The 14,137-nt window shown below is 49.1% G+C and overlaps 2 protein-coding genes across 7 annotated transcripts in view; both read right to left on the minus strand.

The window, feature by feature from the left end:
* LOC144688703 (DNA-binding protein RFX2-like) overlaps positions 1–14,137 on the minus strand; it is a 911,596-nt gene that overhangs the window by 539,743 nt on the left and 357,716 nt on the right. The gene's annotated exons all lie outside the window — the stretch shown is intronic.
* LOC144688702 (PALM2-AKAP2 fusion protein-like) overlaps positions 1–14,137 on the minus strand; it is a 95,080-nt gene that overhangs the window by 21,730 nt on the left and 59,213 nt on the right. The window contains exons 1-2 of one of the 6 annotated variants that reach the window (XM_078555561.1): positions 10,906–11,030; positions 8,843–8,911 (exon numbers count right to left, since the gene is read on the minus strand). The exons of 4 other annotated variants lie outside the window; for them this stretch is intronic. The gene's annotated coding sequence lies outside the window, so the exon portion shown is untranslated. Of the gene's footprint in view, positions 1–8,842; positions 8,912–10,905; positions 11,041–14,137 lie in introns of those variants that run through there. One more of the 6 variants, XM_078555559.1, reaches the window with a different exon arrangement.

A 14,137-nucleotide genomic window follows, 5' to 3' on the forward strand; every position in this document is an offset into this window, starting at 1 on the left:
TGGAAGGAGTAAGTGTCTATGGTGAAAAGGAAACTGGGCATGTGGAAACGATGCTCCCTCTCCATTGTGGGTAAGAACCTGGTCATCAGGTGTGAGGCACTCTCGCTGTTGCTGTACGTGGCGCAGGTCTGGCCCATTCCAGACTCCTGCGCGATGGCGATCACTCGAGCCATCTTTCGCTTTATCTGGAGGTCGAAAATGGATCGTGTCCGCAGGGACGCGATGTACAAGCCTCTAGATAAAGGGGGAAAAAACATGCCCAATATCGCCCTCATACAGATGGCCACCTTTGTGTGCGGCTGCATCAAGCTGTGTGTAGATCCTCGGTACGCAAACACCAAGTGTCACTACGTGCTGAGGTTCTACCTGTCCCCGGTGTTGCGAAGGATGGGTCTGGCCACGCTGCCACGGAACGCTCCAAGTAGTTGGACCGTGCCGTGCCACGTGTCCCTCGTGGAAAAATTTATGCAGAGAAACACCTTTGACCACAAGTCCGTCAGGCAGTGGTCAGCACGTAACGTCTTAGAAGCCCTGCGGGAAAAGGACATGGTGGATCCTGTCGGATGGTTCCCCGAGCAGACTGTCAAAGTCATTTGGCAGAATGCCTCATCGGCAGAACTTTCCAACAAGCACCAAGATGTAGCTTGGCTGGTGGTGAGAAAGGCCCTCCCATCAGATCGTTCCAACACGCCAGGAGCCTCTCCCCCTCTGCACGTTGCCCTCGAGGTGGCTGTGGTGAGGAAGAGGTTGTTGTTCACGTCCTTGTAGATTGTGCCTTTGCAAAGAAGGTCTGAAGAGAGATGCAGTGGTTTCTGTCGAGGTTCATCCCGAGCAGTTCTGTGACACAGGACTCTGTGCTCTACGGGCTGTTCCCAGGGACACATACCGAGACAAACATCAACTGCAGCTGGAGGATCATCAACTCGGTGAAAGACATTCTTTGGTCTGCCCGAAACTTGTTGGTCTTCCAGTGTAAAGAGTTGTCCCTGACCGAGTGTTGCAGACTGGCACATTCCAAGGTCCAGGGCTACGTGCTGAGGGACGCAGTAAAGCTTGGGGCAGCCACCGCAAAGGCACAATGGGGAGAAGTCACCAAGGACTTTCAGCCATAGTGCACAGGGGGCTGGGAATTGTATAGACCCCTCGGGCTGTAAGACTCATGTTGAATGTATGCAGTGAATATTACACGTATGACAATTGTATCAAAGCACTTCAGGGTGCAACATGATCTAGGTAGAAAATTTGAATAGTATTGCACTGTCTGTTATAGCCATTTTGAAATGTTTTGTAATGTTCTTTTGGATATTCTTTTAGTATATTTTGGCAAATAAAAAATTCTGCAGCGGGAGAGAGAGGGTGAGGATGAAGAGGAGGGTCTGAAAACATTTGTTGGGTGTTTTAGAAAACTGCCTATTGTTTCAAACTGAGAGTACTTGGAAATCTCATTTGCATTCCACATAGTGAGCTTAATCACCAACCCAGATCACTTGTGAGAGCTAACCCTCTGTGCAACTGACTTCACAGCAACATCGTTATATAAAGTAAACCAACATTCCTTCCAAGCTGAATCGGTAACAATCTCCAAACATTGCAGTTGCATAGGTGAGAGGGAGTTTCATTCTACATTAAGTTCAATACTCATTGTGTTTTTGATAAACTATTGCAGTATTTCACAGGCAGAGTACTAAATATTCATCTTTGGTTTGGGAAGCAGGAGTTGGACCATTTCCCGATGTCACATTCCTGACTTCAGAAAGTCAGACCATTTAGCTGGACTCTGGGTGTCGGAGTTGGGCTGGAGTCAGGGCTCTCGCATCCAGATGCAGGCCTGAGATGGAAAAGGAGGTGGGTGGATGGCGAGGCCAGCAGGCTAGAAGGACTGTCTCCATTCACTGGGACATCGACCCAGTTCTCCACATGGTTGTTAGGACCTCTAACCCTCACCCCCACCCACATCCCATTCCCCCTCCATAACCCCCTCCGTATCCCCCTCCGTATCCCCCTCCGTATCCCCCTCCGTATCCCCCTCCGTATCCCCCTCCGTAACCCCCTCCGTAACCCCCTCCGTAACCCACTCCGTATCCCCCTCCGTAACCCCCTCCGTAACCCCCTCCGTAACCCCCTCCGTATCCCCCTCCGTATCCCCCTCCGTAACCCCCTCCGTATCCCCCTCCGTAACCCCCTCGTATCCCCCTCCGTAACCCCCTCGTATCCCCCTCCGTAACCCCCTCCATAACCCCCTCGTATCCCCCTCCATAACCCCATCGTATCCCCCTCCATAACCCCCTCGTATCCCCCTCCATAACCCCCTCGTATCCCCCTCCATAACCCCCTCCATAACCCCCTCGTATCCCCCTCCATAACCCCCTCCATAACCCCCTCGTATCCCCCTCCATAACCCCCTCGTATCCCCCTCCATAACCCCCTCGTATCCCCCTCCATAACCCCCTCGTATCCCCCTCCATAACCCCCTCGTATCCCCCTCCATAACCCCCTCGTATCCCCCTCCATAACCCCCTCGTATCCCCCTCCATAACCCCCTCGTATCCCCCTCCATAACCCCCTCGTATCCCCCTCCATAACCCCCTCGTATCCCCCTCCATAACCCCCTCGTATCCCCCTCCATAACCCCCTCGTATCCCCCTCCATAACCCCCTCGTATCCCCCTCCATAACCCCCTCGTATCCCCCTCCATAACCCCCTCGTATCCCCCTCCATAACCCCCTCGTATCCCCCTCCATAACCCCCTCGTATCCCCCTCCATAACCCCCTCGTATCCCCCTCCATAACCCCCTCGTATCCCCCTCCATAACCCCCTCGTATCCCCCTCCATAACCCCCTCGTATCCCCCTCCATAACCCCCTCGTATCCCCCTCCATAACCCCCTCGTATCCCCCTCCATAACCCCCTCGTATCCCCCTCCATAACCCCCTCGTATCCCCCTCCATAACCCCCTCGTATCCCCCTCCATAACCCCCTCGTATCCCCCTCCATAACCCCCTCGTATCCCCCTCCATAACCCCCTCGTATCCCCCTCCATAACCCCCTCGTATCCCCCTCCATAACCCCCTCGTATCCCCCTCCATAACCCCCTCGTATCCCCCTCCATAACCCCCTCGTATCCCCCTCCATAACCCCCTCGTATCCCCCTCCATAACCCCCTCGTATCCCTCTCCATAACCCCCTCGTATCCCCCTCCATAACCCCCTCGTATCCCCCTCCATAACCCCCTCGTATCCCCCTCCATAACCCCCTCGTATCCCCCTCCATAACCCCCTCGTATCCCCCTCCATAACCCCCTCGTATCCCCCTCCATAACCCCTTCGTATCCCCCTCCATAACCCCCTCGTATCCCCCTCCATAACCCCCTCGTATCCCCCTCCATAACCCCCTCGTATCCCCCTCCATAACCCCCTCGTATCCCCCTCCATAACCCCCTCGTATCCCCCTCCATAACCCCCTCGTATCCCCCTCCATAACCCCATCGTATCCCCCTCCATAACCCCCTCGTATCCCCCTCCATAACCCCCTCGTATCCCCCTCCATAACCCCCTCGTATCCCCCTCCATAACCCCCTCGTATCCCCCTCCATAACCCCCTCGTATCCCCCTCCATAACCCCCTCGTATCCCCCTCCATAACCCCCTCGTATCCCCCTCCATAACCCCCTCGTATCCCCCTCCATAACCCCCTCGTATCCCCCTCCATAACCCCCTCGTATCCCCCTCCATAACCCCCTCGTATCCCATTCCATAACCCCCTCGTATCCCCCTCCATAACCCCCTCGTATCCCCCTCCATAACCCCCTCGTATCCCCCTCCATAACCCCTCATATCCCCCATACCCCCTCCATCCTCCCCATACTCCCCCCATGCCCACTCACACTGTATCTATTATGTACAGAACTCATGAGCCAAATAATAACACTGGGAAGACTTTGAAATGCTCAGTAAATATTGGCCCAAAGCTTCTGGTCTCTAGATCATCGAAGGCCAAATGCACAATGGAAGATGCAAATCAGGACCCTGTGGATGTCCTAACACGTGGATCTATGTGGGAATTGCTTGGGAAGTTTAAACGCCCAATTGGCAATTCCACTAACTTTGGGACACTCCACAAAAGTCTCTGACTCTGAGTTAGAGTTGGAGACTTCGGACAGTTTCACATGAGTTACCTGAATAGTTGTCAAAGAAATGTTACATTAAAACCTGGTGTAACATTTGGGTAAATACAAAATCTAGTCAATTCCGTGATCCCCCAATCACCTGACTACACCCCCCAACAATCTGTTTAACCCCCCTCGACCACCCAACTACACCCCCCAACCACCCGACTAACCCTCTCGACCATCTAATTACACACCCCAACCACCCGACTGCACCCACTACAACCACCCGACTGCACCCCCCCACCCACCCGACTGCACCACCCCCACCCACCCGACTGCACCACCCCCACCTGCCCACCCGACTGCACCCCACCCCACCCACCCAACTGCATCCCCCCGACTGCACCCCCCCCCCAACCACCCGACTAACCCTCTCGACCATCTAATTACACACCCCAACCACCCGACTGCACCCTCCCCACCCACCCGACTGCACCCCCCCACCCACCCGACTGCACCCCCCCTAGACCACCCGACCGCACCCCCCCAGACCACCCGACCGCACCCCCCCCAGACCACCCGACCGCACCCCCCCCAGACCACCCGACCGCACCCCCCCCAGACCACCCGACCGCACCCCCCCCAGACCACCCGACCGCACCCCCCCCAGACCACCCGACCGCACCCCCCCCAGACCACCCGACCGCACCCCCCCCAGACCACCCGACCGCACCCCCCCCAGACCACCCGACCGCACCCCCCCCAGACCACCCGACCGCACCCCCCCCAGACCACCCGACCGCACCCCCCCCAGACCACCCGACCGCAGCCCCCCCAGACCACCCGACCGCACCCCCCCCAGACCACCCGACCGCACCCCCCCCCAACCCACCCGACCGCACCCCCCCCCCCAACCCACCCGACCGCACCCCCCCCACCCACCCGACTGCACCCCCCCCGACCACCCGACTACACCCCCCCTGACCACCCGACTAACCCCCTTGACCACCCGACTACACCCCCCCGACTACACACCACCCGACCACCCAACCGCACCCCCCCCGACCACCCGACCGCAATCCCCCCGACCACCCGACCGCAACCCCACCGACCACCCGACCGCAACCCCCCCCGACCACCCCCCCCACCGACCACCTGGACTACACCTCCCCCACCGACCACCCGACTACACCCCACCCGACCACCCGACTACACCACCCCCCCGACCACACCCCTTCGATCACCTGACTACACCCCCTCGACCACCCGACTACACCCCCCAACAGCCCGACTAATCCTCTCGACCACCCGACTACCCCACACGACTACACCTCCTGACCACCCAACTACCGCCCTAACCTGACCACCCGGCTACCCCCCAACCCAACCCGCCTACCTACTCACCCACCTAACCTACCCTCACCCATTCATATATCCATTCACTAACATTCAAAATCTTGACCTTTAAACTTACCAAATGGTTGCTAGTGCTATAAAAAGGGGGCATGTCCCATCTTGCCCCAGCTCTACTCCTTTCTGACGGAGGACCCCAAGGGACACAGCGCTGCACTTTTCTATGAAAGCCGGGATTGGAAGGCCCCAGAAGAAATGCAAAGTCAGGAGAGTCTTTGAGCGCAGCGGCGATCCACTCATCATTGCCACTGCTCTGAAGATCCAACCCATTATATTAAAAAGAAACAATCAGCCATTCAAACTTCTCTTAAAAAAAGGTTCCTCTTAGAATCTTTTAAAACTGTCAATCAACCACAGCCATTGAAACTCCTCTTACCTCAAATGCTCATTAATCTTCCAAAATAAACAAACAGCCATTCAAACCCTCTTCTAAACATTTAGACCTATTATATGCTCTTAAAACTGTCAAACAAAGCACACAGTCCCCTCATAGCTATGTCAACAACCCTTGCTGAGCTAAATCCTTTAGTGGGGCTTGGAGCTTAGCCACACATAGGCTGAACAAACAGACTCCACAGTGCCCACTCTCTGAAGTTGCCTGACAGACATACGGCCGCCTGCTCCATTTTTTTTTTCAAAAGCTCAATAGGATTTCAATCAGGGAAGTCTGGCAACTGTTCAGCTTTTTTTCAAAGTCTGAAGATCTCTGGTTTTTAAATCACTGGAATACTCAGACCACAGTCCCCAACTGACCCATTTAAATCATATTTTCAATACTGTTGAATGCAGAAGAGGCTTTTATCATCTGGATAAAGTACTCTATTGCATGTGAACATTTACACAATGATGGTCAATTTAATGGTCACTTCTCTTTTCAGGACAGAGCCCTATGATCAATCATTGCATTAAAAACACACTTAAATCATCATACACCATTACATTATGACATTAGAAGTTAGCAAGATCTTTCAAACTTCCCTGTCAACAGGTTCTTGACTCCACAGCAGGCTTCCTCAAATTTCATGAATTTACTTACCTGGTGTGGTTCCCAGGGGCTTCAAGAACCCACCCGACTTGACGAAAATACCAATGTCAGGGAAAATTGGATTTGCAACCAGCCTTTAAATGGTGACCCCAAAGTCACTTTACACGAGCATGGGTTATGGCTCACCGGTTTCCTGCCCCAGAGAAAATGTTGTCTGTCAGGAATTGGCAGCTAAGTTTAAAATTGCAGCCTCACGTATCTCCTGACACAGGCTGACTCGGTGACAGGAGGGGGAAAATTCAGCCCAGAGTTTCCTGTTCCTTTTCTTAGGCATTGAGGACAGGCAATCTCGGAGGCAGAGTGAGTCAGACACCAGCTATAAAAGTGATCAGTGTCACAAAACACAAAAAGGAAAGGAATCCTGGAGTAAAAAGTGCAAAAGACCCCAAAACATAACCAACAGTTTGTAAGAGCAGGACTGAGTACAGAGTCGAAATCCCAGCCTTGATTATCTGTAACATCCTTTGTTCACAATTTACCCATTCCAGCCTCCAACTAAATCTCCCACATGCTCCAGTCTCTACAGGGAAGGAAGAACACAATAAGAAAAAGTGACCAGGCCAACAGAACTAAAAATAGAAATACTAAGCTTCCAGAGTCTAAAGGAACTACATGAATTGTGTGTTTGAGCCTGATAATTATTAGATTCCGTTATTTTTACCATCCATATTAAGAGATTGATCATTTCCAGACTATTGTTTGTGTGTGGGGGTGGGGGTGCAGTGCAGGAAGGTGAGGGCATGATCAAGGGTTTGTAAGGAAAGTTTCAGTTTCCAAGAAAAACCCAGACACAAAGCAGTACTGGAGAATACCGGGCACAGGAGAGGGCAAACAGCACTGAGGGAAAACAGCACTGGGTTAGACTTCACACTGTGGGCTCAACAGGCTGACTCACAGGCACTCTGTCCAAAGAGTTAAATCAATAGTTTTGAATTGTTCGCTGCCTTTTCTGACCCTTGATCCCAATCTTCCCCCTCAACTCCAGACTAACCTCTCCCCCTCAATCTCAGCTCCAGCTGCTCCTAATGCAATGACCTCACCATTCCTACCCTGCCCTCCCCAGTCCCCTTTCCCCATCTCAAGGCCTTACTATTCTAAAAGAGCGGGTCTATATTTGAGTTTCACGGGCTTGCCACTTTACAAAGTAGTTTGCAGTCCTGCTCATTCATTGGTGGATTTGAATGTTTACTTATCTACCAATGAGGAAGCTCCATAGAGAACAGCCCAACAAATCGCAGGGCTGGGATTGAGCATAAGAGGAAACACAGTGAAACAGGAAGTCCGTCCATGGCTGGGTGCGGTTTGCATGTCAGTAGAGAGACAATAGACTCATAATAGAGAGGAATTCCTTCAACACTGAAGGAATTAAAACGATAGCTGAAGAAATCAGATGACAATGCAACAAGTTCCCAGTTGATCGGACTGAATGGTTATCAAAACATTAAAAAGGGACTTGTTTATAAAGGGGACTCAAGGCACTTAAGACAATAATGATGATAGAATGACTGCTGTGTTAGCCTTCGAACACACCCTTCTTTATCATTTCATCCTCTCAAAGATCAGCAGCTGTCTGTACATTTTAAGTGCTGGCTAAGTGAACAGAATCATACAGGGTGTCAGCTGTGGCTCAGAGTACAGCTCTTACCCGTGAGTCAAGACGTCAAGTCCCACTCCAGACTCTGAAGCCTATAATCCTGACTAACTTTCCGATGCTAAGGGAGTGCTGCACTGTCCGAGATGCAGTCTTTTCGATAAGAAGTTAATCTGGCCTTTCTGGTGGATGAGAGAGATTCCACAGCCATTATTTTGAATGAACAGCTCGAGTTCTCCCTGGCCAATATTTCTTGGCCACTCAACATCACTAAAACAGATCATCTGGTCATTATCATGTCACAGTCTGTGGGATCTTGCTGTGTGCATTTTGGCTGCCATCTTTGCTACATTACAACAGTGACCACGCTTCAAAAGTATTTCATTGGCTGCAAAGGGCATTCTGAGGTTGTGAAAGATTCTATAGAAATACAAGCTATTCTTTTTTAAAATTCTGTAATTAAGAGGACTTCCTAAAATATTTCAGTGAAGATTGGTTTTAATTTGGTAATTTCAGGGTTTCTTTGAGACAGGGTATTTGGCCATCCTGCTCACAGTGTTGCCAATTGAGGGGCTGAATAATTTACTCTGGGGATGTGCCAAGCCTTGGTTAAACACGATAACCACATAACCAACACCGGGATCTCTACAGATCCCAATGAGCAGTTTGTTCATCGTCCAATGTACCTGAAGTTCCCAACCCTCCAGGATTGTCCCGAAGTCTTCAGGAACTAAAGATCCATCTCCAGGAGCAACCTGGGAGTAAAATCACAGCAGCATTAATAAAAAAAAAGTGTATTCTTAAAAATTTTTTCTTTGAAAACTTTTGGTTACTAGTCTGAAAAATTTTGGAGATGGGGAGTGGAGGGTGAAGGGCTGTTTGACCAGGTGGGGCAGTTGGACCTGGGAGTCGTGATGAAACCTCCAGCAGTAGGCCCAACCAGAGTTGGCAACCCTGAACATACCTGCTGGTAAAACAGGACGATGGGAATCCTTGAAGAACTGGCCAGTTATAAGATGGTGGGCAGCAGGAACTCGATCTCCAACTGGAATAAGTTTACAAGTCCAGCTGATGCCATCACCATCTGGATACAAGCAACAGGTGGAAGAGTGAACGGCCTCGATGAATTGAGGTGATTTAATTGTCGAGAGTGAATCCTGGATCCTTGCTGACGCACAACCCAGGGCCCCCAGAATGCAGGGCATGTGCCCCTCACTTGGAGGGCAGCTGCCCCAGCAAACCAGGCCAGGTTTCACATCATCATCACCCACCTGCCAACCTGGTCAAACAGCCTCTTCTACCCCACAACACCAATGCGTTTACAATAACAGATGGAAGTGCTCAAATGTAGAAGAATCCACAATTCCACTGAACTCCTCTAAATTATTGTTCTTGAAAGATTAATCTTTAATTCCCGGAGACTCCAGGGCAATCTTGGAGAGTTGGCAACTCTAGGAGTGAAAGGGCAAAACCTCTTACTGTTTCATAAATTAACAAGATCACACAAAATACAACAGGGCTGATTTTCCCAATAATTTAAGCTTTAAAACTTCTGGGGGATGAAAGATCTGGGCCTAAGTATTTTGCTACTCCAACTGTTGGACACTCTCTTGGAGGCACCAGGAGAAAGGAAGTGAATGGTCACAGGCATCTTTCTAGGCATCCCCTTGAGTCTGGAAGGGGAATGGGAGGAGGACACGAGGTGGGGCAGCACCACTGCAGAACTCCTTCCCCCTCTGTGTGTACAGGACATTCCTTCTCCCAAGAACCCCCTCCACCCGGCCTCCACATACAAGATCCTATCCCCCTCTCTCTTAGGGCTGGAGCTATCAAGCTTAGCGCTGTGTGTCAAGCAGCCCACTCCACACCTTCAGTGGAAGTGGCTGTGTGGAGCCCACATAAACTGCTCTAAAAAAAAATGCTGCTTCTGATCAGTACTTCATTGCTAAACCTGCGAGTTTCTGGTTGGCCCCTCCAAATTCAAATTGTGATAATCAGCAATCGACCCAAACCTCTGTGCTGAAGCCAGACTTTAAAACAGGCCCTCTCCTAACACCAACCAGCTGGTTGGGAGTAAGCTATCTTATTAGCATAGAAGCCATTTCATTCCTGTTTTCAAAAATAAAAACAGAAAGTGCTAGAAAAACTCAGCAGGTCTGGCAGCATCTGTGGAGAGAGAAACAGAGTTAATGTTTTGAGTCCAATGCGACGATTCTTCAGAACTGGAGAGGTAAAAATGTAATGGATTTTATGGCGTTGAAAAGGGGGGAGGGGCAGGTGGAACAAAAGCAAAGGTCAGGGATAGGTTAGGGGGTGGGGATAGGTTAGGGGGTGGGGATAGGTTAAATGACAAGGATGTCATGGAACAAAATGTAAAGGACTGGTATTAGTAGTAGTAAAGAAACAAAGCATTGGTCCAGAGTGAGTGTAAATGGCAAAGTAAAGGTCTGCTCTGTCGCAAAGCAAAAACATGAAAAATAAGATTCAGACCGATTTCAATATTCACCCATTTCACCAAACTAACCTCCAACATGTTGACAGTACGTTCACTGAATAAATTGACATGTTAAAACGCACTATCAGCACAGTCTGAGGGGCTGACAGTGTATGATCTTTACCAACAATATTCCTTTAGTACAGAAGTAAAATAATAAAGCTAACGTACCCCTTTCCAACAAATCTCCAGCACACAGAACACAGCCCATAAATAAACATTCCAGGTTGAATTGTTTGTTAGAAACCTACTTACGCCAATTGGAAGATCCAGAAATTCTCAGAGGGGAAAATAACTGCTCCCGGATTAAGTTAGAGGGCCTGAAGGTGGTGTTGAACTTTGTGTTTTATCTGTCTGAAAAGGCAGTTTGCCTTTGGACTGTGCACACCTCTGATAAGCATGAGAGCATAGAGAATTCCTGGAATTTAGACAGCCAGGAAGTGCTATTGGCCAGCGTTGTCCACTATGCCAAACAGCGCTCTGTGTTGAGAGACACAGCCTTAGTGGCTGTAAACTACCAAAGCTCCCAGTAAATAAATTCTGCTCTCCCATTCCTCATACCATGTTTGTGTTTCTATTGTAAAAATACAGTACCAGACCACTGGCGCATTTTGAAACACAAGGGACAATTTGGCTAACTTCATGCTGCCTGAAACAAACTGAATACTTTAATATTTTTCTGTATGTCTTAGTTCTGATGAAGGGTCATACGGACTCAAAACATTAACTGTGTTCCTCTCCGCAGATGCTGTCAGACCTGCTGAGTTTTTCCAGGTATTTTTGTTTTTATTTTAAAAACAAACTGGACACTAAGAGCATAAGCATTTAGCTCATGATGTAGACCAGCAGTGAGATCATCACAATCAAAGGACAAGAGGAAGTAGGTGGAGTCCGCAAGCATGACCCAGACCTCCCTGTCGCTTGCCATTTTAACACTCCACCCTGCTCTCTTGCCCACATGTCCGTCCTTGGCCCGTTGCATCGTTCCAGTGAAGCTCAACGCAAACTGGAGGAACAGCACCTCATCTTCCAACTAGGCACTTTACAGCCTTCCGGATTGAATATTGAGTTGAACAATTTTAGATCATGAACTTTCTCCTCCATCCCCACCCCCTTTCCAATCCCCCCCTTTTTTCTAATATTTTATATAGATTTTTCTTTTCCCACCTATTTCCATTATTTTTAAATGTATTTCCATCCATTGTTTTATCTCTACCTTTTAGCCTATTTCGATCCCTTCCCCCCACCCCACCCCAACTAGGGCTATCTGTACCTTGCTCGTCCTGCTTTCTACCCTTAATGTCACCTATTAGCACATTCCTTAGATAATATCACCACCTTCAACACCTCTTTGTCCTTTTGTCTATGACATCTTTTAGCTATCTCCACCTATCACTGGCCCTCTATCCAGCTCTACCTGTCCCACCCCCCCTTAAATCAGCTTATATTTCACCTCTTATCTATTTTTCCTTAGTTCTGTTGAAGAGTCATACGGACTCGAAACGTTAACTTTGTTCCTCTCCACAGATGCTGTCAGACCTGAGTTTTTCCAGATATTTTTATTTTTGTTGAGGTGGAGTTTCTAGACTGTTCCAGAAAACATGTTTCTTGAAAATATGGCTCCAAGTTACAAATATTAAATGTCACTCTGAGTACAAAATAAAGATAGAGAATCATACAAACAAAGAGGCCATTCAGCCTTTCATTCCCAATAACTGCTGCTGACAGATGTTTCACACTTTGCTCTCTGCTCAGAGTACATCAGCCAGTGTGGGCCACAAACTCCACAAGGACACTTCAAAGGTTCAACCAACCAATAGGCTCTCAGCAGAGCCAGCCTTCCCCACCCCCATACAAAGGACATGTGATTCCTACTGCTGTGTCCAAGCTACTGATCCAGCTGGGAATGACTAAGTTGGTACCTGCCCTGATGCAGCAAACGCCATGTTTAGCACCAATTCCCGCTTTGGAGCGGTAATGCCAAGTTTGACTGCTGGCTGCACATTATTCTATACACAGCTGAATCTTTGAAGGTACATCATTAAACGCAAACATGCTCCATGCTGTGACTGGTCCAACTTTTGACACCCTGTTACTAACTTTAATACCAGTTTGTCAAATCATTTTAAAAATGATAAATAGGTCAAGTTTGCACTAGTTATAGGAAAAGGCAGCTAGTGCAAAGGGTGAATTCACACCACCAAACTTAGGCAGAAGTTATACTGCAGCTTTTGCCTCTGTAGACGTCAGTGTCACATCAATGCAGAATCGAGCCAAGAAATGAGGGTTGGAAATGGAGAGATTTAACTGGATTTACATTTGTGCCACTGAGTTTTAGGCAGCAGAACCCTAATCAGCCAAACTCGACAGGTCAGCCTCTCTACCCGCTCCCTGCCCCCACCATCCCACTCTTCCCATATACTCCTGTATTACTCTCACTATCTGAAGCTAGTTGGCAGGACCAACAATTTTAAGAGATGCCATCAGTTTGTTACTCCCACTCATACGCTACTGGTACTGGGCTCCGGTTCCTGTTCATGAACTTGTGCAGAGAGTTCAAACTGAGATACACAGCCTTCAAATTCTAATACATCTCACTGAGCTGGGGTAATTTACACAGTCAGGATTTGACTGACCGCTCCAGGAACAGAGTTCACCCAGTCAAAAACAAACACACAACTGATAGAAGGGTTTAAATGATGAAAGGATTGACTACAAGTAAACTTTTATACCAACAGCAGAATTTAAGCACAAGGTGCCATATTTAGAAATTCAGGACATTAAAATAAAATAGTTATTGCAGAAGAAGCATAGTTAGTATGTGGGACTAGAAATTTTCATTTCAAGGAAGAACTAGGCAGGTTCTTGTCAACAAATGGGATCCAGGGTTATTAGAGATAAACCTCGGGCAACGCCGAGGATAGGTGTGCTAGATGGGCTGAAAGTCTTCTCCTGCCCGAAACTGTCAGGTACAGAATGGAGACTGTCACAGAACTGCAACATCTTCAATGTTTATCCTGACTCATGTCAGCAGTGAAGAGATACCAGATTCCCAGCTGGTACGTTAATCTGCTCCTCTCTGCAGTTGCTGCTTTTCAAACATTTTCCATTTCTCTCAGATTTCCAGCTAGCACTCTTCTTGCTATTTAAAGCCTCACTCGCACACCTTAATTGCATGATTGTGATTACCATTTCCTGCCTTAGGTCAGAAAATCCTTACATCTGTTCCAGCTGGACTAGCATTGAGCAACTTGTGCCAACTACAAGTCGTTAACTGTAACTCTGTAAACACCCTCAACACAGGGGACTCTTCAAAGTCATTCCAGGAAAGGGGAGCTGGCATCTCAAGCTGAGTGGGGTTTAAAAACCAAACGCCTGAAGAGGCAGGGACAGCATGACAAAAAGTTCCTGACTGCCCAGTCTCTAAAGGTGTCTAAAACAAAAACAAAAATACCTGGGAAAACTCAGCAGGTCTGACAGCATCTGC

The sequence above is a fragment of the Cetorhinus maximus genome, chromosome 13 (assembly GCF_964194155.1).
Source record: "Cetorhinus maximus chromosome 13, sCetMax3.hap1.1, whole genome shotgun sequence".
Lineage (NCBI taxonomy): Eukaryota > Metazoa > Chordata > Chondrichthyes > Lamniformes > Cetorhinidae > Cetorhinus > Cetorhinus maximus.